Consider the following 24760-nt stretch of genomic DNA (forward strand, 5'->3'; position numbering starts at 1 on the left):
CATATCGACGCATCTATATATATTATTTGGAATCACCATAGACACCCTATATGCAGTAATGATCGAGTTCTCTATACAGGGTTGAGGTTAATTCTACAATAATATATATAGTTTGAGTTGTGATCGAGTCTGAGACGTATACGGGTCACGAGACGTATTAATTAATTCGAATATTATATATTAAACTATATATGAATTATTGGACTGTCAACTGTGGACTATCGACTGTGGACTGATAACATTGGACAATTAAAATGAATTAAAATATTGATTATAACATATGAAACTAAACAATTCTTCAAATTGCCACTTGATTTCATCTTAAACATCATTTGTATCTTCACGATTACATTCTGCGTTCAAACCTTTCATGATTCTTGAAAACACCTCAATCGAGAGAATGAACCAACCGCACTTCATTTACGGGAGAAAAGATTGATGCATATAGTTATGCACCTGAAAACACTCGGAACCTGAGTAAACGTTTAACACGTAGCTGTGCTAATTCCTTTAGCGTTATTATTACCGAAAATAACTTTGCATCTGCTGTTCGAGATAGCCAATTTTGTCACAGCTCCAGCAAGACAACTTCGACTTTTTTACGAAACAACCTTATTATAACGTTGATATATACGTGTGCTCTTTTATTGTTACCGGGGAACCTTTTATATTCCATCATATTACCAGCAGACGTACCAGTAACCTCATTGCTCCTTGGTTTAAATCTCTCTGACAAATCACTATATTTATCTATTGAAGTCTCATCATGTACTCATCCGCATCTTGAAACGAGAACTGACATACCAATTACCGGGAATCAGCAATCAGTACTTTGAAAACTCACAGCATATCTATATCAACAGTTATATATATAACATTCATCTCTTAGAATTATGATCTTTTATCTGAAATCCTGAAAAGCACTCAGTCTACAAATCAATACTCTGAATGTTGAAAAAGCTGAACGAAGCAGCAGAAACAGTAGACAATCGTAAACGACCTTAACCATCAGAAGTTTGATGATAATGAATGGAGTGTTGGGAACGTTCGATAGAAAATTTAGTACCGAAAAGCAGATTATGCGAAACTATGAAAGAAGCCGTGGACAAATCACAAAGAATAAGTTTGACTTCAAAGAATCAAAATGATTCAATGTCTGCTGAAGTCTTTAGCGAATATCTTGCTCGTTACTCTAAACCCTTGCAGACAATAGTCTCCATCATTCTCTGATCTTAGATATTCAAAGATATTATCGTATCTTTTATTATAAATATCCTCCATATTTCTGAAGATATTTCATAAATATTCTTATCTGAAATCATTAATCTCTTAGTGCTATCAGTGTTACATCATATAGAAACTGTTAGTTTCTATATTCTGTAAACTTTCGAGCTTAAAATATGAATGTTATTGAAGTAATGTTGGGAACTGATGCATGAGTTAGTATAATATAATGACACTTGATACGTGATTATATTATAGTAAGTCATGCTGAGTTTCTAAATGAAACATGATGATTCACAGATTATAACGTCATCATGTGTCATGTTACATAACTCTTTCATTCTGCTTAACATCTGAACATATAAAGAAAGTATATTCTTGATAGTTCTATTCTCAGTAATTCTGGTAATTTGACAAATCAAATCGTGCTATTACGTTCTTTCTTGTTTAGAACATTAAGTTCATTCGAAACTCCATACTTACGAATTCTGGACCATTACTCGCTTTACTAGAGGTCGAGAAGAGAATAAAAAGGCAAAGAGCTCAAAAATATAAGAGAAAATATAAAGCCCAATAATAACACGGAGGTTACAAACCGTGGATATTAATACGAATAGCAATATAAAGACACGGTAGAATTTAGAATAGTATCATCCCAAGGTAATAGTTTAAGTAAACAGATTCTTCTGGTGGGAGTTGGAAAAGAAAAACGATCATTGCGATAGTTAGAATAAGAACAAGGATCAGAACAGGGTTTAGCATTTTCATAAATCTTTTGAATTTGGAAATTGAGTATAGAAGTAGTGAAAACAAATGGAACGGAAAAGGTAAATTTATAAAGGAAATATCAGACGTAGTAATCGGGGCAGATCATCGTATTTAATTATAGAGGTCTTAATTTCCTTATTCGCTGAAGAATCAAATATTTTAGATTTCGAAGATTTTCTTTAAATCCCTTGAATTCCGGAATTCAACCCTGTTTACGTCAAAAGCTAAGGAAAACCTTATTTTCTTCAATTCACTCTTTTGCGATAGCTTCACTCGTATTCTTAGAATAATCGAATTATTTTATCATTATTATTCAATAATGATAAACCTCTAATTATCAACTCATATTGGTCATGAAAACATTTTCATTGTAAGCCATGACCACCTCACTCAAATTTCGGGACGAAATTTCTTTAACGGGTAGGTACTGTGACGACCCGGAAATTTCTGACCAAATTTAAACTTAATCTTTAAATGATTTTGTAACGACCCGGATTTTTCCGATCGTTTTATACTTATGAGATTAATATTTACATAAAATAAACCTTACCAACGTGATAAGCAATCCAAACTGTTGAGACTTATGTTTTTGAAAAGAGTTTCACACAACGTTTGACCGTCCAATTTGACCGATGATATCACGAACTATATAACACACGATAATTATATGATTATGTATATGTACATATCTATACATATTTAACATGATTTAAGGATGGTTTAACATTTCATTGTGAACTAACAACAATGAGTTATAAGTATACTTTGAGACCACTAACTTAAGTTATCAAAACGATAACTATATGTAACATTCTTTGACATATATACTTACAATATATAATGTGTTGGTGATCTATGTCACCAATATGATTTAAGTGTAATGCGATTAATTTGTAACCAAAATAATCTTGATAAATATCGAACAAGTTTGGGGAAGTGTGGAGTGCACACTTGTTTGAACTTAACTTGATTATGACGGGGGTTCGGGGGCAGCGCCCCCGATAAGCGGGGTCCAAGGGGTGGCAACCCCTGGTGGGGTCCAAGGGGCAGAGCCCCTGGCTGGGGTCGAGCTGCCAGGTCAACTTGGAAATTTTTTTTTGGGCTAACATTGCTTTATTAAAAATGTCTTAAAATTTTATTTTGGCCCGGTTTGACCCAAAAATAAAAGCCCAGTTTTGAGCCTCTTTTACAGTTATAAACCTGTCCATATTTGAATTCTTGTTCCGATTCCTCAAAATTTCTACAAGTATATCTAGGGTATATGTAACCGTATCATACCCAGCTTCTATACGTATTTACTATTGGTATATACCAACAATAAACTTCAATGATCAGCCACTAGACATGATGTTACATGTGGGAACCAGCCATTTAACCTCATGTGTGACTTTTGTGCAAGAAAACAAACTAAATCTCCTATATATCCATCCCATAATCATGCTATTTTGCACACACACACATACAATTTCATTTCCAATTTTCTTTCAAGTTAATTCACTCCCTAATCTCTCTTCATTTACCTACTCAAGAACGTATCAATATAGTCATCCGATTTCAAGGAGATTACTTCCAATCTTTCAATCCCACTCCACCACTCTTTTGATTCCAAGATTTTTCTTACCTTTTCCAGTAGCTTTGTCCAAGTAACTTGAGGTAGTAACCTTATTCATAACCTTATTCGATTCATATTTATATAGCTATTTTATTTTGTGTTATAAAATTTTAACAACAAGAACATAGTTTGAGTGATTTCAAACTTGTTCGCAAACTAAATAGATCCTTCTAATTTGATTTTTAAAAACACTTCAAGACCTGTAATATATCATATTATGACAAAATCGGGTTAATCATATCTTGGCTAATTAACATAATATTTAATATATATTTACTTATGATTTTATTTTATATATTTCAGGACCACCCGTAAACAACACGAGAAGATTAATCATAAGACCTCATGATTGTACGCAACACGTCATTTGACAACACGATACTTTATGTACGCAACACGTCATTTGACAACATGGTACCATGGGTCAAGATTAATTCTGATCAACACGAATACGATGGGGTCTTTATTTATTTTATTTAAGCAGCTAATTGTGGACCACTAACATCGGACTGCTAACTACGGACTAAAAAAAAATATTAAAAGTATTAAAAGTATTAAAAGTATATATATATATATATATATATATATATATATATATATATATATATATATATATATATATATATATATATATATATATATGTAACGATTACTTGAAAAGAAAATATGTTGATATATTATATATATGGTTAGGTTCGTGATATCTATCGGAGACCAAGTCGAGTTAAATACCTTCAAGACAAAAGTGAGTATATAGTCCCACTTTTAAACTCTAAATATTTCGGGATGAGAATACATGCATTTTATGATTTACGTTATGGACACAAGTGATTAAAAAAAATATATTCTACGTTGAGTTGTACCACTGGCATACTTCCCTGTAACTTGGTAACTACTATTTACATGAGGTATTGTAAACGCGAATTCTGTTGATAGATCTATCGGGCCTGACAACCCCAACCGGACTGGACGACCAGTATTCAACGGTTGCACAGTACTTCGTTTCGTTGACTACACTTGGTACGGTGTAGTAAGATTTCATAATAAAGGGAATATGCGACGTTGATTAAATGTTAAGTATGGTTATCAAGTGCTCAACAACTTAGAATATTTTTATTAAAACGTTTATATATGAAATCTTGTGGTCTATATTCATAACGCTGCCGGCTTTAAACCTATATCTCACCAACTTTATGTTGACGTTTTAAGCATGTTTATTCTCAGGTGATAACTAAAAGCTTCCGCTGCAACATGTTGAATTTAAGCAAGATCTTGAGTATGCATATTTGTGTCCAAAATAAAACTGCATATCGGAGGATTTGTAATGTAAAATATGTTGGAGGTCGTATTGTTATTATCACATGTAAAGTTTGTAAGTCTAAGATTATCGCTAAACGATAATCATTATTAAGTTGTTTAAACCTTGTATTTGTAATAAAAGCTATGGTTTGTATTGTAAAAACGAATGCAGTTTTTGAAAAGTGTCGCATATAGAGGTCAATACCTCGCGATGAAATCATATGTTATTGTATTCGTCCTTATGGTTAAGGTCGGGTTATGACATGTGGTATCAGAGCGTTGGTCTTAGAGAACCAGAGAATTTGCATTAGTGTGTCTTATCGAGTTTGTTAGGATGCATTAGTGAGTCTGGACTTTGACCGTGTTTGATTTCGAAAACTATTGCTTATCCTTGTTGGTTAAAAATTAATATGTAAATAATATGTGCTATTAACGTGCTAGTTGTTATGTGATAGATGTCTGGCTTAGAACTTATTATCACATTCAGCGACTCCGAACCAGACTCTTCAGATGGTGTTCCAGTCATTAATCTATCTGATGATGAAAACGATACCTTTGGGGAAGACTCACAAGTTTCGGATGAATCAATTGAAGAGGAACCGGAAAGTGATCCTGAGGAGGAAGAAATACAGGAAATTACGAAAGACAAGTTCGAACGAGGAAAGAAACGAAAGGCTACTGAAATGGAAAATCTAAATCCCGAGTCTAGAGAGGATGTTGTGGCACCAAATCCACCAGATACTTCCACACCTATTCCCGCTATTCCTATTAGTTCTATCCCGATATCCAGTTCTTCGGTTCCTCAGCCAAAACGCAGGGAGACAACCAGGATAACCTTTAAGCGATTTCTTTGAACACAAACGCTTTGGGTTAAATGATGCGCTGTTGTTTTAAACCATGGGATCATATAATGTTTTGAATAATATTACTAGTGTGGTTTGCTTAATGTTTGATGTAAGATAAGCATATGTAAAATAGTGAAGTGTGAAATGCAATAATTTTCCATGGTTAAGTATTATTTGGGTGGTAGTAATTGATTTTCGTACTAAGCTATTAAGTATGAACTTTAACGGGTAGGTACTACCCTAGATATAATTATAAAATGCTAATAAGAAGAAAAGGCTTTTATAATAATAACTGGTTCATATTATTAATAAGCTACGATGTACTGTAAATACATACTACATCTATAATATTCCATGTGAATAATTATTTTTTTTCATTCTTGTTGAAGATTATGGCGCGATTGAACCGAATGACGGAACAAGAAATCCAGGAACTCATCAATCAGCGAGTGAATGACAGAATGTTATGGGTTGAGGCTGCAAGAGGTGCTGCAGTTAACCCAAATCCTCGTGTGGGGTGCACTTACAAAACTTTTCAAGGTTGCAAGCCCTCATCATTCAGTGGAACAGAAGGACCGGTTGGTTTAACCCGATGGATCGAAAAGATTGAGTCTGTGTTTAAAATTAGTGGTTGTATTGAGAAGGACATGACCAAGTATGCATCGTGCACCCTACAAGATAGTGCACTCACATGGTGGAAAAACTATGTGAAGGCCGTAGGAGGAGATGTAGCTTATGATACTCCTTGGGAAGAATTCAAAACAATGCTAATCAACGAATATTGTCCAAGGAACGAGGTTAGGAAGTTGGAAGCTGAATTACGAAGCCTGAAAGCTGTTGGTACTGAACTCACCACCTACAATCAGCGATTCATGGAATTAGCTTTGCTATGTCCCGAATTGGTACCAACCGAAGAACGGAAGATTGAACTGTACAAAGACGGTTTGCCTAAAAAGGTCAAGGCAAATGTTACAGCATCCAAACCCAAGACTATTCATGAAGCTATCACCATGGCGAACGAGTTGATGGACCAGATTATTCTGGATAAGAACACCGATGTCAAGACATCGGGAAACAAAAGAAAGTGGGAAGGTAATCATCAACAATCCAACAAGAAACAAGAAACCACGCAAGGTGCAGGTAGCGGTTCGAACTCAGGTTACAAGGGACGAAATCCTTTATGTAACAGATGCCACAAACATCACTCTGGTTATTGTAATGTGGTGTGCAACAATTGTAATCGAAAAGGTCTTCTTGCTGAAGATTGTAGGGTTCCCGCTACAAATACAAACGGTACCAAGACTCCTGCCACCAATGCAAATAGAACTGCCTTGGCCACTGTTACTTGTTATGGGTGTGGGAAACAGGGTCATTATAAGAGTCAGTGCCCGAATCCAGAGAAGAATAATGGATCTGCACGTGGAAGAGCATTTGTTATTAATGCTAGGGAGGCGTATGAAGACCCGGAGCTTGTTACGGGTACGTTTACCATTAATAACTTATCCGCATCTATTATATTTGATACTGGTGCTGATAGAAGTTACGTGTGTAGAGACTTTCACGCTAAATTGAATTGTTCATCATTACCTCTAAATGCTAAGTACATGATTGAGTTAGCTAATGGTAAACTAATTAAAGCCGATAAAATTTGCCGTGATTGTAAAATAAATTTAGCCGGAGAAACATTTAAGATTGATTTGATACCCGTAGAATTAGGAAGTTTTGATGTAATAGTCGGCATGGACTGGATGTCCAAAATAGGAGCTGAAGTTGTGTGCGCCAAGAAGGCAATTCGCATTCCTCGTAAGGATAGAACGCCATTAATGATTTATGGAGAGAAGGGTAACTCAAAGCTAAAACTCATTAGTTGTTTGAATGCTCAAAAGTGCTTGAAGAAAGGGTGCTATGCTATCCTAGCACATGTTAATAAAGTTGAAACAAAGGAAACAGTGAAGAGCATCAACGACGTGCCTGTGGCAAGAGATTTTCCTGAAGTATTTCCGGAAGAGTTGCCGGGATTACCTCCATTTAGATCTGTAGAATTTCAAATAGATCTAGTACCAGGAGATGCACCAGTGGCTCGTGCTCCATATAGACTTGCACCATCTGAGATGAAAGAGTTACAAAGCTAGTTACAAGAATTACTAGACCGTGGTTTCATTCGACCGAGCACTTCACCGTGGGGAGCTCCAATTTTATTCGTCAAAAAGAAAGACGGATCTTTCCGAATGTGTATAGATTATCGTGAATTAAATAAGTTAACTATCAAGAATCGGTATCCACTACCGAGAATTGATGACTTATTTGATCAATTGCAAGGATCATGTGTTTACTCGAAAATCGACCTAAGGTCGGGCTATCATCAACTACGCGTCAAAGAAGAAGATATTCCGAAAACTGCTTTTCGAACACGCTACGGTCATTATGAATTTTTGGTCATGCCGTTTGGGTTAACGAATGCGCCAGCTGTATTCATGGACCTCATGAATCGAGTTTGTAGTCCGTATTTAGATAAGTTTGTTATCGTTTTCATTGACGATATTCTTATCTATTCCAAGAGTGAGCAAGAGCATGAGCAGCATTTAAGATTGGTATTAGAATTGTTAAGAAAAGAACAATTATACGCCAAATTTTCTAAGTGTGCATTTTGGTTGAAAGAAGTGCAATTTCTTGGCCATGTTGTTAGTAGCAAAGGAATTCAGGTTGACCCAGCTAAAATTGAGGCCATTGAAAAATGGGAGACTCCTAAGACACCAACGCAGATACGCCAATTTTTGGGTTTAGCTGGTTATTATAGAAGGTTTATTCAAGATTTTTCTCGAATAGCTAAACCATTAACAGCGTTAACACAAAAAGGGAAGAAGTACGAATGGACTTCTGAGCAGGAGAGTGCATTTCAATTACTGAAGAAGAAGTTGACTACAGCACCTATTTTATCGTTACCTGAAGGGAACGATGATTTTGAGATATATTGTGACGCTTCGCGACAAGGTTTTGGTTGCGTCCTTATGCAACGGAAGAAAGTTATAGCATACGCATCCCGATAATTGAAGATTCATGAGCGGAATTATACGACGCATGATTTAGAATTGGGAGCAGTAGTGTTTGCATTGAAGATATGGAGACACTACTTATATGGGGTTAAATGCACTGTGTTTACCGATCATAAAAGCCTTCAACATATCTTCGATCAGAAACAGCTGAACATGAGGCAACGTAGGTGGGTCGAGCTGATAAACGACTATGATTGTGAGATTCGCTATCATCCCGGGAAAGCGAATGTAGTAGCCGATGCTCTAAGCAGAAAGGAACGGGAACCAATTCGAGTACGAGCAATGAACATAAAAATTCGCATGAATCTCAACTCACAAATCAAATAGGCTCAACGAGAAGCTCTTACTAAAGAAAACATAGGAAATGAAATAATGAAGAAGTATGAGAAGCAACTCGTTATGCGGGAAGACGGAATTCGATATTTTGCAAACCGTATTTGGGTACCGAAGTTGGGTGGATTAAGGAAGTTGATATTAAATGAGGCACATAAGACAAGATACTCGATACATCCTGGAGTTGGAAAGATGTATCAAGATCTTAAGACGCATTATTGGTGGCCTAATTTAAAGACAGATGTTGCAACATATGTCGGGGAATGTTTAACTTGTTCCAAAGTCAAAGCAGAACATCAGAAGCCGTCAGGGTTACTTCAACAACCAGAAATCCTAGAATGGAAATGGGATGGTATTACCATGGATTTCATCACAAAGTTACCTAAGACTGCCTGGGGTTATGACACCATTTGGGTAATAGTTGATCGTCTCACCAAATCTGCACATTTCTTGCCTATAAAGGAAACGGATAGAATGGAGAAACTATTACGATTATACATAAAGGAAATTGTTTCAATGCATGGAATACCTATTTCCATTATATCCGATCGTGATAGTAGATTTACATCAAAGTTTTGGCAATCACTACAGGAGGCCCTGGGAACCCGTTTGGATATGAGCACCGCATACCATCCGCAAACTGACGGGCAGAGTGAAAGAACAATTCAGACTCTTGAAGACATGCTCAGGGCATGTGTGATCGATTTTGGAAGTGGATGGGATAAATATCTACCATTAGCAGAATTCTCGTATAATAATAGTTATCATGCGAGCATTAAAGCTGCACCATTCGAAGCACTGTATGGAAGGAAGTGTAGATCCCCTATCTGTTGGAATGAAGTAGGAGATCGATAATTAACTGGTCCCGAGATCATCCATGAAACTACTGAGAAGATAGTGCAAATCAAGGAGAGATTGAAAACAGCCCGTAGTCGCCAAAAGAGCTACGCGGGTTCAAACCCGGACTTGGACTTTTTTTTAAGAGTATTAGCAGGTTAGCGGGACATCGCGGGTTCAAACCCGGACTTGGACTTTTTTTTAAGAACTACTTCTTTGAGGTAGTTTACTTATTACTCATTATTATTATTATCATTATTATTGTTATTATTCCTAATTGTTAGAAGTATTAGTATTATTATCATTAATCGAATTAATAACATTATCATTATTGTTATTACTAGTATTATCATTAATTATTTTAATTATTATTATTACTACTAAAATAAGTATTAGCTATCAATTATTATTATTAACAAAAGTATTTTTTTATCAAAATTATCATTTTTCATTATTATTATAAACAGTATCATTCTTATTATCATTATTATAAACAGTATCAGCTGCAAATTTTTTTCTTCTTGTTTATATTCGAATACCATCGCCACCATGAAGAACCTATCTGCAACGTTTATCTTTTTCTGTTTCAGACCGCCACCCTAAATCCACCCAAAACACCACCATATCTGTCATCATTTCTCTCTCTCTACCCATCCCTTTCTCTCTTATATGATATCGTAAAATCAACTTGAAACCGCCACTCAACCTTCATAAACGTGCTGTTGTATGTGTAGTATTCTGTGTTAAACCATGAAAAAAACTAGAATTATTGAATTGAATCTCCTTGGTATTTTTTTCTTCCTATGGCCGACATATGCCAAGATAAAACCCCACTTCAACCATATGAAATTTAATAAATAAAAGGTGGCTGTTTTTTTTTTTATATTGGGCGACAAGCTCAACCCAGATAAACCCCACCATATTTTTTCTTATCAATCTTGTTAAAATCACAAAAGCTATAAAACGAATTTATGTTGGACACTTATTTGATATCGGGCTAAAACGATATTATAGGTTGGGCCTTTTAGTCGATTGGGCTACTTGGGCCATGGAGTGATTTTAAAGAAAACATGATTTTTTTTAAACCCAACTGTCACACAAGTGCTCACTGTTGGCGATACATATATATATATTTTTTTTCCTTTCTCGATAATGATATTAGATAAATGATGATATGATGATGATGGTGATCACGATTATGATAAATATAATGATGATGATGATGATGCGGGTGTTTGATTCGTATAGTGGTGATGATCTTATAAGGTTGAGAATGATGATGGTTTGATAATGACAAAATGGTTAAATAGAATTGAGTTGTGAATTAAAACAGAATTGAATGGAAAAAGCAATGGTTAAGAGTATTAGCAGGTTAGCGGGACGTCGCTGGTTCAAACCCGGACTTGGACTTTTTTTAAGAACTACTTCTTTGAGGTAGTTTACTTATTACTCATTATTATTATTATCATTATTATTGTTATTATTCCTAATTGTTAGAAGTATTAGTATTATTATCATTAATCGAATTAATAACATTATCATTATTGTTATTACTAGTATTGTCATTAATTATTTTAATTATTATTACTACTACTAAAATAAGTATTAGCTATCAATTATTATTATTAACAAAAGTATTTTTTATCAAAATTATCATTTTTCATTATTATTATAAACAGTATCATTCTTATTATCATTATTATTATTATTATCATATCACTTTTATAAAATTATCATTTTTATTATTATTAGTATTATTATCTCTATTTTAGTACTATTATAATTATTGATCTTATAAAAAAAGATTTATATATATAAAGAGTATATAATACATATTATAATTTTGTTAACTATAATAATAACTAAATTACATATAGTGTATAAACATATCTTAAAATATTATAAATATAAATATTAATTACCTTAAATATATATACACAAATCAAATACATATAATATGTAAAATAAGTTCTAATATATGAATTTGTTCAATTCCAATTATATGTGTTAATATATACATAAACGATATAGGTTCGTGAATCCGAGGCCAACCCTGCATTGTTCAATATTGTCATATGTATTTTTACTACAAAATACATTGGGTGAGTTTCATTATTCCCTTTTTATATACATTTTTGGGCTGAGAATACATGCAAATGCTTTATTAACTGTTTTACAATATTTATATGCTTGAGTTTCATTACTCCCTTTTTAAATGCTTTTGCGATATATATATTTTTGGGACTGAGAATACATGCGCTGCTTTTATAATTGTTTTTACGAAATAGACACAAGTACGTGAAACTACATTCTATGGTTGAATTATCGAAATCGAATATGCCCCTTTTTATTAAGTCTGGTAATCTAAGAATTAGGGAACAGACACCCTAATTGATGCGAACTCTAAAGATAGATCTATCGGGCCCAACAAGCCCTATCCAAAGTATAGGATGCTTTAGTACTTCAAAATTTATATCATGTCCGAAGGAGGATCCCGGAATGATGGGGATATTCTTATATGTATATTGTGAATGTCGGTTACTAGGTGTTCAATCCATATGAATGATATTTTTTGTCTCTATGCATGGGACGTATATTTATGAGAACTGAAAATCTTGTGGTCTATTAAATGATGGAAATGATAATTGATGTTAAACTAATGAACTCACCAACCTTTTGGTTGACACTTTAAAGCATGTTTATTCTCAGGTACGAAAGAAATCTTCCGCTGTGCATTTGCTCATTTTAAAGATATTACTTGGAGTCATTCATGACATATTTCAAAAGACGTTGCATTCGAGTCGTTGAGTTCATCAAAATTATTATTAAGTCAATTATAGTTAGATATATTATGAAATAGTATGCATGCCTTCAACTTTCGATGTAATGAAAGATTGTCTTTTCAAAAACGAATGCAATGTTTGTAAAATGTATCATATAGAGGTCAAGTACCTCATGATGTAATCAACTTTTGTGAATCGTTTATAATCGATATGGACTTTGTCCAGATGGATTAGGACGGGTCTCTACAGCGACGATTAAGGCCGCGACGCGGCATTCTGGGCAAATTGGTGCCGGATTTTTGTAATATTAAATGAGAAGCAAGGGCATTTTGGTCTTTTCACGTTTGAGCCAGATTTGAGGCTTTAACCTCATCCACTCACTCATTTTCTTTATTTTCTTTTTCCTTTTCTTTCCTATTTTCCTCTCAAAACTTAAAATCCTCAAGTGATTCAAGTGGGATTTTGGAAAGGAAGAAGCGGGTTTTGATCTTTGGCGTAGTTGACAAGTTTGTTTTCCTCGTTCTTAGCTACACGGTGATACTAGTGGTAAGCTCTAACTCTGAATTTCATTTTTCGTGTTCATCATTCAAATTTGGGGCTTTTGATTGTATGATTTACAAATGGAACCCATTTAGTTGTTAATTGGAGATTAACACCAAGATTCGGGTTTATAAGTGTTAAAGGCGGGTTTTGGCTTGGTTAATGATTTAACCATGTTTAAGACTTGTAAATGGTGTACAATCACTAGCATTAGTGATTTTTGGTGTTTTGGAGACTTTTAGGGTTTTCGTGGTTGACTAATTTTGACTAGAGTCAAAATTAGGGTTTGTTGAGGATTATGACCCGAATGTCGATTCGATGAGGTTTGTAAACTTAAAATGGATTAAGTTGAATTATGAAACCGAGTTAAACATGTTTTGGTGTCAAAACTTTTAAATGGTGAGATTTTGACCTTATGGGTCAAAATTAGGGTTTATGGGCGATTTTGAGAACGATAAGTGTTTAACACTTGTGTTCGGGTTTAATTGGCATATTAGGACCATTATCACTTGTGTTAGTGATTATTGATTAGTTTGGGCACGGTTTGTCCTTGGAAGTGCATTTGGGTCGAAATTGCACTAAGTGTCGAATTGGGTTGGTTTGTAGATCCAATCTAAGTGTGTTGTTGAATTTGTGATAATGGATTAGGTACTTTCCATTGACGAGTTGTGGATTACTTGGAAGCATTTCTTCAAGGCGACAAGGTGAGTGTTAATATCTTATGTGCATATGTATGTGTAGGATGGGTACGGGTCGGGTGAAGTGATTCTCGGCTATAGAGCTCACTTCACATATAGGTGGATTTGATGGACTTTTGTATGAGTCCAATTGGCACGGTTGTGCATTTTGGTTAACCACCTTTGGCGAGGTACACGTTTTGTGTGTACGTTATCACACGTGGTTGTGATGTGGATGTTATAACCCCAATGGCGAAGGGTTAGTATTGTGTTGCGTTTTGGATAACCCGATGATGTGGGTTTTGATTTGGGAAGTGAATCTCGGATAGTGCGGATTCATGATGACTCGGGTCATTCGGTCATCTTATTGATGAGGTGATGAATTTCGGGTTGTTCGAATTCATTGAGGCTCGGGTAGTTCGGCCAACCTCAGTTGTTGAATTAGTGGAAAAGTGAATTTCGGGTTGTGCGAATTTACTAAGGCTCGGGTTGTTCGGCCAATGTTCGTATGATTGAGGTTAAGGGGTTAACCTTGTAGTTTGGTAACCTTATTCGTTTATATTGTTATATATTAATGTATTGTTGTGTTGTAGCTAACCCTCCGGGTGTAGCTTATTGGCGTTGTTCACATCGTCGTTGGTGAACTTATACTTGTTGATATCTTTAGCTTGTTGCTTAGAGATCGTACGGTATGCTTAGTGTAGTTGCCTTATACTTGGATGCTTCGGTATGCGGTATTGATATTGTGTGGCATGTCCATTTTATACATATATATGTATGTAGTATGTTAACATTCACTAAGCGTTAGCTTACCCCCTCGTTGTTGATATTTTTATAGGTTCGCATGATGGTGGCTCGGGTAAGCATGGGAATTAGAGATCTTGACAAGTATGCTTTAGAAGATCTTGCTTTTGTACTTGATTAGGATTTGGGTAGCGTAGTCCCAAATCACCATGCTCGGTTTATGTTTAAATATCGCATTATTGTATTAAGGAGTTTAATTTATTAATGTGTGTTTTAAGTTCGTTGAACTTACTTTGATAACAAATATGTTTTGGAACCTGTGTAATGGAACCTAAAGTATTATTTGACGCGTATTAAAAGGAAATATTTTATGGGCCGGTTTTAATACGGGTTGGGTTGTTACATGGTGATATTCTATATGCATCTTGTTAAAGTCGGTTACCAGGTGTTCACCATATGAATGATTTTTATCTCTATGCAGTTTGCGAAATGCCGGATATGAGATGTATATTTATGGAAAAATGAAATCTTGTGGTCTATTAAAATGATGGAAATGATTGATTATGATAAACTAATGAACTCACCAACCTTTTGGTTGACACTTGAAAGCATGTTTATTCTCAGGTATGAAAGAAATCTTTCACTGTGCATTTGCTCATTTTAAAGATATTACTTGGAGTCAGTCATGACATATTTCAAAAGACGTTGCATTCGAGTCGTCGAGTTCATCAAGATTATTATTAAGTCAATTACAGTTAGATATATTATGAAATGGTATACATGCCGTCAACTATCGATGTAATGAAAGTTGGTCTTTTAAAAACGAATGCAATTTTTGTAAAATGTATCATATAGAGGTCAAGTACCTCGCGATGAAATCAACTATTGTGAATCGTTTATAATATATATGAACGGGTCCTTTCATCCAGTAGGTTTACCTACTATATTTGAAGTAGTAATGATGTTCATAACATCATTCTATTTATATATATATATATATATATATATATATATATATATATATATATATATATATATATAACTATCTTATTCGAAGATTTAAACTTGTAATAACTAGAACATAGTTTAGTTAATTCTAAACTTGTTCGCAAACAAAGTTAATCCTTCTAACTTGACTTTTAAAATCAATTAAACACATGTTCTATATCTATATGATATGTTAACTTAATGATTTAAAACCTGCAAACACGAAGAACACCGTAAAACCGGACATACGCCGTCGTAGTAAAACCGGGGGCTGTTTTGGGTTAGATAATTAAAAACTATGATAAACTTTGATTTAAAAGTTGTCCTTCTGGGAAAATGATTTTTCTTATGAACATGAAACTATATCCATAAATCATGGTTAAACTCAAAGTGAAAATATGTTTTTCAAAATGGTCATCAAGACGTCGTTTTTTTGACTGAAATGACTACCTCTACAAAAAAGACTTGTAACCTGTATTTCTTACTATAAACATATACTTTTTCTGTTTAGTTTCATAAAATACAGTTCAATATGAAACCATAGCAAGTTGATTCACTCAAAATGGATTTGAAACGAAGAAGTTATGGGTAAAATAAAATTGGTTAAAAATGGTTAATTTGACTACGGGATGAATTGACAAAAATCTATACTAACCATATCCTAACTAACTTATATTGTATTATACATATATTCTAACATATATTATGTAATCTTGATAGACCATAGACACGTATACTATGTTTTGACATATTATATCGACGTCATCTATATATATTATTTGGAACAACCATTGACACTCTATATGCGGTAATGTTAGAGTTAGCTATACAGGGTTGAGGTTGATTCTAAAATAATATATATACTTTGAGTTGTGATAGAGTCTGAGACTTGTATACACTAGGTCGTGGATTGATTCGAGATAATAGATATTGATTTATTTCTGTACTACTAACTGTGGACAACTAACTGTGGACTACGAACGTTGGACTGTTAACAAACTTAAATCGTTAACACATAATAAAACATATTGTGAATATATTTCGATCATACTTTAATATATATGTATATATTTGTTATAGGTTCGTGAATCGACCTGTGGCGAAGTCTTATTTCCAACGAAGGAAAAATCTGTGAAAGTGAGTTATAGTCCCACTTTTAAAATCTAATATTTTTTGGATGAGAATACATGCAGTTTTATAAATGTTTTACAAAACAGACACAAGTACTTGAAAACTATATTCTATGATTAAATCATTATACCGGATATCACCCTTTCAGCTTAGTAGCCTAAGAATTTGAGAACAGACCCCCAAATTAACGCGAATCCTGAAGATAGATCTATGGGCCTAACGATTATGGATGCTTTAGTACTTCAATTTTATATACAGATGAGTGTACATGTATATTTGGGGATATTCTAGATGCATTTGTTAATGTCGGTTATCAGATGTTCATCATATGGATAATTTTTATGCAGATTGCATGATGTTTATGAGAAATAGAAATATGAAATCTTGTGGTCTATTATTACAATTTGATAAATATATAGGTTAAACCTATAACTCACCAACATTTTTTGTTGACGTTTTAAACATGTTTATTCTCAGGTGATTATTAAGAGCTTCCGCTGTTGCATGCTAAATAAAGACAAGATTGGGTCTGCATGCTTGTATAATATTGTTTAAAAACTGCATTCGAAGACGTAAGTTGATGTGTAATATTATTGTAAACCATTATGTAATGGTCGTGTGATAACGCTACATTTTAGATTATCATTATTTGATAATCGTCGTAATGTTTTTAAAACCTTTATCGATAAAATAAAGGCTATGGTTGTTTTAAAAATCGAATGCAATCTTTGAAAAACGTCTCATATAGATGTCAAAACCTCGCAACGAAATCAATTAATATGAAACGTTTATAATCATTATGAATGAGACATTTCACTGCCCGCCCCATAAAAGCTTTTTATTACATTAACCCATAAGGAATATTGTTCGTGTAAAAATCTCCACCACCACTTGCCAAGTAGTGCTTGATTTTTAATTGCAAGTGACCCGATATCAAGTCTACCATTTTCCGGAGGTAACATGCAAAGGTCCCATTTAATCCAAGACATTTTTTGAGACATCACTCGACCCTCCCCGTAAAAAAAACGATGCCTCGAGCTTTCTAATTTGTTAATGACACCAGTTGGTGCTTTATATAACGAGAAAAAAATTAAGAGGTAGACTTGATAGTACGAATTTGATGAGAGTGAGCCGACCACCATAAAGCCTTCCAATCTGCAAGTCTTTTTCGAACTTCCCAAAAACCGAATCCCATTCTGTAAGTTTCTTCATTGAAGAGCCAATTGGGAGACCTAATTACTTTTGTTTTGCGTTTTTATTATACATGTATGTTCAATTTTGGACTTGGTCATGCAAAGGATCCACCCTATAAAACATAAAAAAGTCGATTCGTTACCACTAGGGCAGAGCCAGGATTTGAAAGGGTTGGTGTCACAAAATAACACTGAAAATACATAGCGCAAAATTCAACTGAAAAACTATAAATGATTACAAACATATATAATTGTTATAATTTGTTAGGATACTAATAATATATACAGAAGCTATAATAATATTCTGTTGTTTGATTTTATTCGATTCAATTTTTAAATTACAAGAATAATAGGCTCCTAAAAATATATGTGCTGTTAGTGTGCCGTTAATGTTAAAAACATGGTCCACATCAAATTTGATGGTGTCACCTTTGCAAGGGCCTCTATGTAAATCTATTTTTTTTTTTTACCAAATTAACTAATGGGCTATGAGTTACTGGGTTAGTCAATGGGGTCACAGGCCCACAGTAACTTATATGTACCTCCGGGTTCCGCCCATGAGGCTGGAGGGGGCCGTCAGGTGTAACACCCCGTCGAAAATCGCTTTAACGGAATGTTAACTCTGGTCCCAGTGCTTGGCTTGACTTCTACGTAACAGCAATATTCTACAGCGGAAGCAATTAATACCTGAGAATAAAACACGCAAAACGGATCAACAACAATGTTGAGTGAATCTACAGGTTTTAGGTAAACAATACAGTATGTTTAATAAATACATTTCGAAAACGGTTATTAGTGGAAGACCACCAAGGTTCAATGTAAAAAGTTAGACAACTCTGTGTCCCATTTCAAAAGTTTGTTGACACTACCATGTCAAGTTTCAATCATTTGTAGACAATACCATGTCAAGTTTCAAATATTCGTAGACAATACCATGTCAAGTTTTATCTCATTTGTTCGTAAACCACAGTTTTAAATAACGTTGTATAGTATCTGAAGAACAGTTATCAGAAATATAGTTTAGTTTCCTTGACCACAAGATTTTACAAGTATAACTCCAAGTTGCGAAACGTTTGCATAATCTATGAGCACCTGAATACTAGCAATGACCCAAGTATAGAATCCACTATACCTGCCTTTACCTCATAAAAATGTTATACACTTGTACGAATGTATTATGTTCAAAATAAATGCACCACAGTTTTTATAGCGGGTGAGGTTGTCAACCTAACGGATCCGTCCATCTAAATTGTGCCTACACCGATGGTATTTAAAGTATTCAAGCTAGAGGCTTTGTGTACAAACTCAATATGCATATATAGTACTCGTGTCAATACAAAAGCATTTAAAAATGTAAGTATAACAGCATGTATTCTCATCCCTGAAAATATGTAAAAAGCGGGACTGTAGACTCACCTTTGATTAAAGCTCGGATTGAAAAATGGACAATTTACTTGTACGGTTTATAGCCGAGTAATGCAACCTAAGTATATGTATTTAGGTTGGTCAATAAATATGTCTTAAACAAGTGTGATTTCATAGTATAAGTTGTCTTATTGCTCGAATCGACGCGTTTCAAAGTAGAAGTCAACATACAGTCAACTAATTCATGCAAGTCAAACAAAGTCAACCGAAGTCAAACCGAAAGTCAAACTTGGTCAAAGTAGTCAACTAAATTCAACATCAGTAGGTTCATGTCAAATGTTGGTCAACATGTCAAACCTAAGTCAAACAACACGTTTTAGATCATAATTGGTCAATTTCACAATTTTAGTTTATCGTTGTGCACAAAGTTCATGTACATGTAGCAAACTTAGCATATTATCTCATAGTACAAAATTCAAGTAAACATGGAAAACTCCAGATCATAAGTATACTCAAAATCGATTCCAAAAAGCCTGGCCAGGGTCTCATACGATAATTAAAAGTCAGGAATCAGAAGGGATACATTTATGGTTTGCCAAGTCAGTTTCTGACCGCGTACTGATTTCGTTTTGGCTATAACCGGAGCTAGGGACATGAAATTGATACAAAACCAGTGGCCATGGTTCAAGGACAAATAAAACTAACACATATCAAAAGTTGAACAATTTTTGTTTAGCCAATTTGTACAGTTTATTCATGCAATTTGAATGTTCAGTTTTCTGCTCAATTCAGAATTTACATAATGTGTGGCCCTATTGTGCCCAATGTATAAGGTTTTAGAGATTAATATTAACTAACCATATGTCACATATCATGTTAAGATTCATTTTCCAGAAGTATACATGCTAATTCAATAAACACAAACCACAGAGTATAAAACAGGAAGCAAGTTGCTGTTTCGATTCTAGTTTAGTTAGTCACATTCGTACGCAATTATCCGAAGATATAGATACAATTTGACTATGATATCTACATGAAAAGTGAATTAATTTTTCTTTAAATTTCAAATATGCAAAGCTTTAATCTCAGAAGTTAATATATTTTATCATACAAGGCTGTTTTCATGCAAGTGCTGTATAAATCCACTTTTTCACTAAATCATGCATATCTTAAGTTATACATAAGCAAACAACATGATATCCTAGTGTAACCTGAGTGTTTTTAAATTACCTATCCAATGGTTTTAATTTCACAATCCAATTCGTGGTCTATCAAACCCAGAATTTCCGATCAATCACAAAAACACAACGTTAATTTTAATTGGTCATAACTTGATCATCCGGAAACGAAATCAAGTGATTCCAAAGCCTAAAGTTAATAGTTTTTTGAAAACTAATCATCTAAACATGTTATAAGATCAGATCAAAAGTCAACTCTTATCAGATCCTAGAGAATAAAATTTGTTTTTCATGTAAACAATATCAATTGATCAAATTAAAGACACCAATCAACAATAACGCGTATACACTTGAGCAATTGACAACATAAACTATGAAACATCAATAAAATTAGATTTTTAATAATTTGGGTTTGAGAGATTTTACCACTAATCAAGCAATTACTTGTATCTACGCGTAGAGGAGAACGAGAGGAACACGAATCCGCGAGTGATTTAACGATCAAGCAATTATGTGATGTTTAATTTGGGATTGAAGATGGTGATGATATGATGAAGATGTGGCTGAATGAGAGGGAAAAAAATGGAACATGTTCTCTTATTATTTAGAATTTAAGGGAATGTAGTTAGTTGCCTAAAAACTAAAAGTCAACAAACATGTGCCTAAACTAATAGTCAATATGTATTGGCTACTCATGGGACCAAGGATGATGAGGTATGAGGTCATGGCCATGTGGCCTCGGGCTTGGGTCTCGGGCTCGTTTTTTGTAAAAGCTCGTTCGCGCGTGGTTCGTTTCGAGTGCCATTAACCGTACCGAATCTCCGGAACGTTAACTAGTCGTTGAAACAAAATCACCGTGTTTAATTCATTAAGTAAATAATAAATTAAATTTCTTTCATAAGTTCAATAATTATTAAGAATAATTATTCTATCGTTTTTCGGAGTTCCGTTAACTGAAAAGTTTTCTAGGCGATTAACTTTAATCGTATCGTTTCTAGTTTAATTCGTCAACCGAATTAAGTTCACTAATTAATATAACATATCAATTCAAGTAATCCACTAAGGATCAAGTACGCATTTAATTACTTTAAATACGAAAAAGTTTCACGTAGCCACTGTTAACTATTCTGGAAAAAAAATTGGCGTATGAAAATTGTATGATTTAACTAACGATCGTCAAGTATTTAACGGAAGTTTTAACGGAAAAACTCGGGTTGTTACATTACCCACCTGTTATTGAAAATTTCGTCCCGAAATTTGGATGATGGCAGTTATTGATGAAAATAAAATATTTTCGTATCATTAGAAATCCACGTTTCAACATGAGCTTGAATTCTATAACTAAGTTTGCAAATAAAGTTTATACTTGTCTTGAATAGTTTGTCTTTCCAGACGTAAGCCTTCATACATTCTTTTAATAAAAGAATTTGGTAATATACGAGTGTTTCGTCAAATAATATGATAAGATTAAATAATCTTTCGAGATCTCTATACGGATGGACTTCTAAGGTCCGTTCGGTTTCGTAATGAATACGAGTTAAGTGTATAGAATTTCTTATCATCAAGAATATGAATGAAATGATTCGATTACGTGTAAAAATACGACTGAATATGTCACTAATGGATGTATTGAAGTAATAGTTGTCCGCCTTGACTTTTCGATGTAATTGTAGTGACCCGAACTTTTCCATGTTTATATATATTAATTGAGATTGATATTTACATGATTAAATGTTTCCAACATGTTAAGCAATCAAACTTGTTAAGACTTGATTAATTGAAAAATGTTTCATATAGACAATTGACCACCCAAGTTGACCGGTGATTCACGAACGTTAAAACTTGTAAAAACTATATGATGACATATATATGGATATATATATATATATATATATATATATATATATATATATATATATATATATATATATATATATATATATATATATATATATATATATATATATATAGTTAACATGATTCTATGATAAGTAAATATATCATTAAGTATATTAACAATGAACTACATATGTAAAAACAAGACTACTAACTTAATGATTTTTAAACGAGACATATATGTAACGATTATCGTTGTAAAGACATTTAATGTATATATCATATTAAGAGATATTCATACATGATAATATCATGATAATATAATAATTTAAAATCTCATTTGATATTATAAACATTGGGTTAACAACATTTAACAAGATCGTTAACCTAAAGGTTTCAAAACAACACTTACATGTAACGACTAACGATGACTTAACGACTCAGTTAAAATGTATATACATGTAGTGTTTTAATATGTATTTATACACTTTTGAAAGACTTCAATACACTTATCAAAATACTTCTACTTAACAAAAATGCTTACAATTACATCCTCGTTCAGTTTCATCAACAATTCTACTCGTATGCACCCGTATTCGTACTCGTACAATACACAGCTTTTAGATGTATGTACTATTGGTATATATACTCCAATTATCAGCTCTTAGCAGCCCATGTGAGTCACCTAACACATGTGGGAACCATCATTTGGCAACTAGCATGAAATATCTCATAAAATTACAAAAATATGAGTAATCATTCATGACTTATTTACATGAAAACAAAATTACATATCCTTTATATCTAATCCATACACCAACGACCAAAAACACCTACAAACACTTTCATTCTTCAATTTTCTTCATCTAATTGATCTCTCTCAAGTTCTATCTTCAAGTTCTAAGTGTTCTTCATATATTCTACAAGTTCTAGTTACATAAAATCAAGAATACTTTCAAGTTTGCTAGCTCACTTCCAATCTTGTAAGGTGATCATCCAACCTCAAGAAATATTTGTTTCTTATAGTAGGTTATCATTCTAATACAAGGTGATAATCATATTCAAACTTTGGTTCAATTTCTATAACTATAACAATCTTATTTCAAGTGATGATCTTACTTGAACTTGTTTTCGTGTCATGATTCTGCTTCAAGAACTTCGAGCCATCCAAGGATCCGTTGAAAACTATGATAAACTTTGATTTAAAAGTTTTTATTCTGAGAAAATGATTTTTATTATGAACATGAAACTATATCCAAAAATTATGGTTAAACTCAAAGTGGAAGTATGTTTTCTAAAATGGTCATCTAGACGTCGTTCTTTCGACTGAAATGACTACCTTTACATAAACGACTTGTAACTTATTTTTCCGACTATAAACCTATACTTTTTCTGTTTAGATTCATAAAATAGAGTTCAATAGGAAATCATAGCAATTTGATTCACTCAAAACGGATTTAAAATGAAGAAGTTATGGGTAAAACAAGATTGGATAATTTTTCTCATTTTAGCTACGTGAAAATTGGTAACAAATCTATTCCAACCATAACTTAATCAACTTGTATTGTATATTATGTAATCTTGAGATACCATAGACACGTATACAATGTTTCGACCTATCATGTCAACACATCTATATATATTTCGGAACAACCATAGACACTCTATATGTAAATGTTGGAGTTAGCTATACAGGGTTGAGGTTGATTCCAAAATATATATAGTTTGAGTTGTGATCAATACTGAGATACGTATACACTGGGTCGTGGATTGATTCAAGATAATATTTATCAATTTATTTCTGTACATCTAACTGTAGACAACTAGTTGTAGGTTACTAACGAGGACAGCTGACTTAATAAACTTAAAACATCAAAATATATTAAAAGTGTTGTAAATATATTTTGAACATACTTTGATATATATGTATATATTGTTATAGGTTCGTGAATCAACCAGTGGCCAAGTCTTACTTCCCGACGAAGTAAAAATCTGTGAAAGTGAGTTATAGTCCCACTTTTAAAATCTAATATTTTTGGGATGAGAATACATGCAGGTTTTATAAATGATTTACAAAATAGACACAAGTACGTGAAACTACATTCTATGGTTGAATTATCGAAATCAAATATGCCCCTTTTTATTAAGTCTGGTAATCTAAGAATTAGGGAACAGACACCCTAATTGACGCGAATCCTAAAGATAGATCTATTGGGCCTAACAAACCCCATCCAAAGTACCGGATGCTTTAGTACTTCAAAATTTATATCATATCCGAAGGGTGTCCCGGAATGATGGGGATATTCTTATATATGCATCTTGTTAATGTCGGTTACCAGGTGTTCACCATATGAA

The sequence above is a fragment of the Rutidosis leptorrhynchoides genome, chromosome 2 (assembly GCF_046630445.1).
Source record: "Rutidosis leptorrhynchoides isolate AG116_Rl617_1_P2 chromosome 2, CSIRO_AGI_Rlap_v1, whole genome shotgun sequence".
Classification (NCBI taxonomy): Eukaryota; Viridiplantae; Streptophyta; class Magnoliopsida; order Asterales; family Asteraceae; genus Rutidosis; species Rutidosis leptorrhynchoides.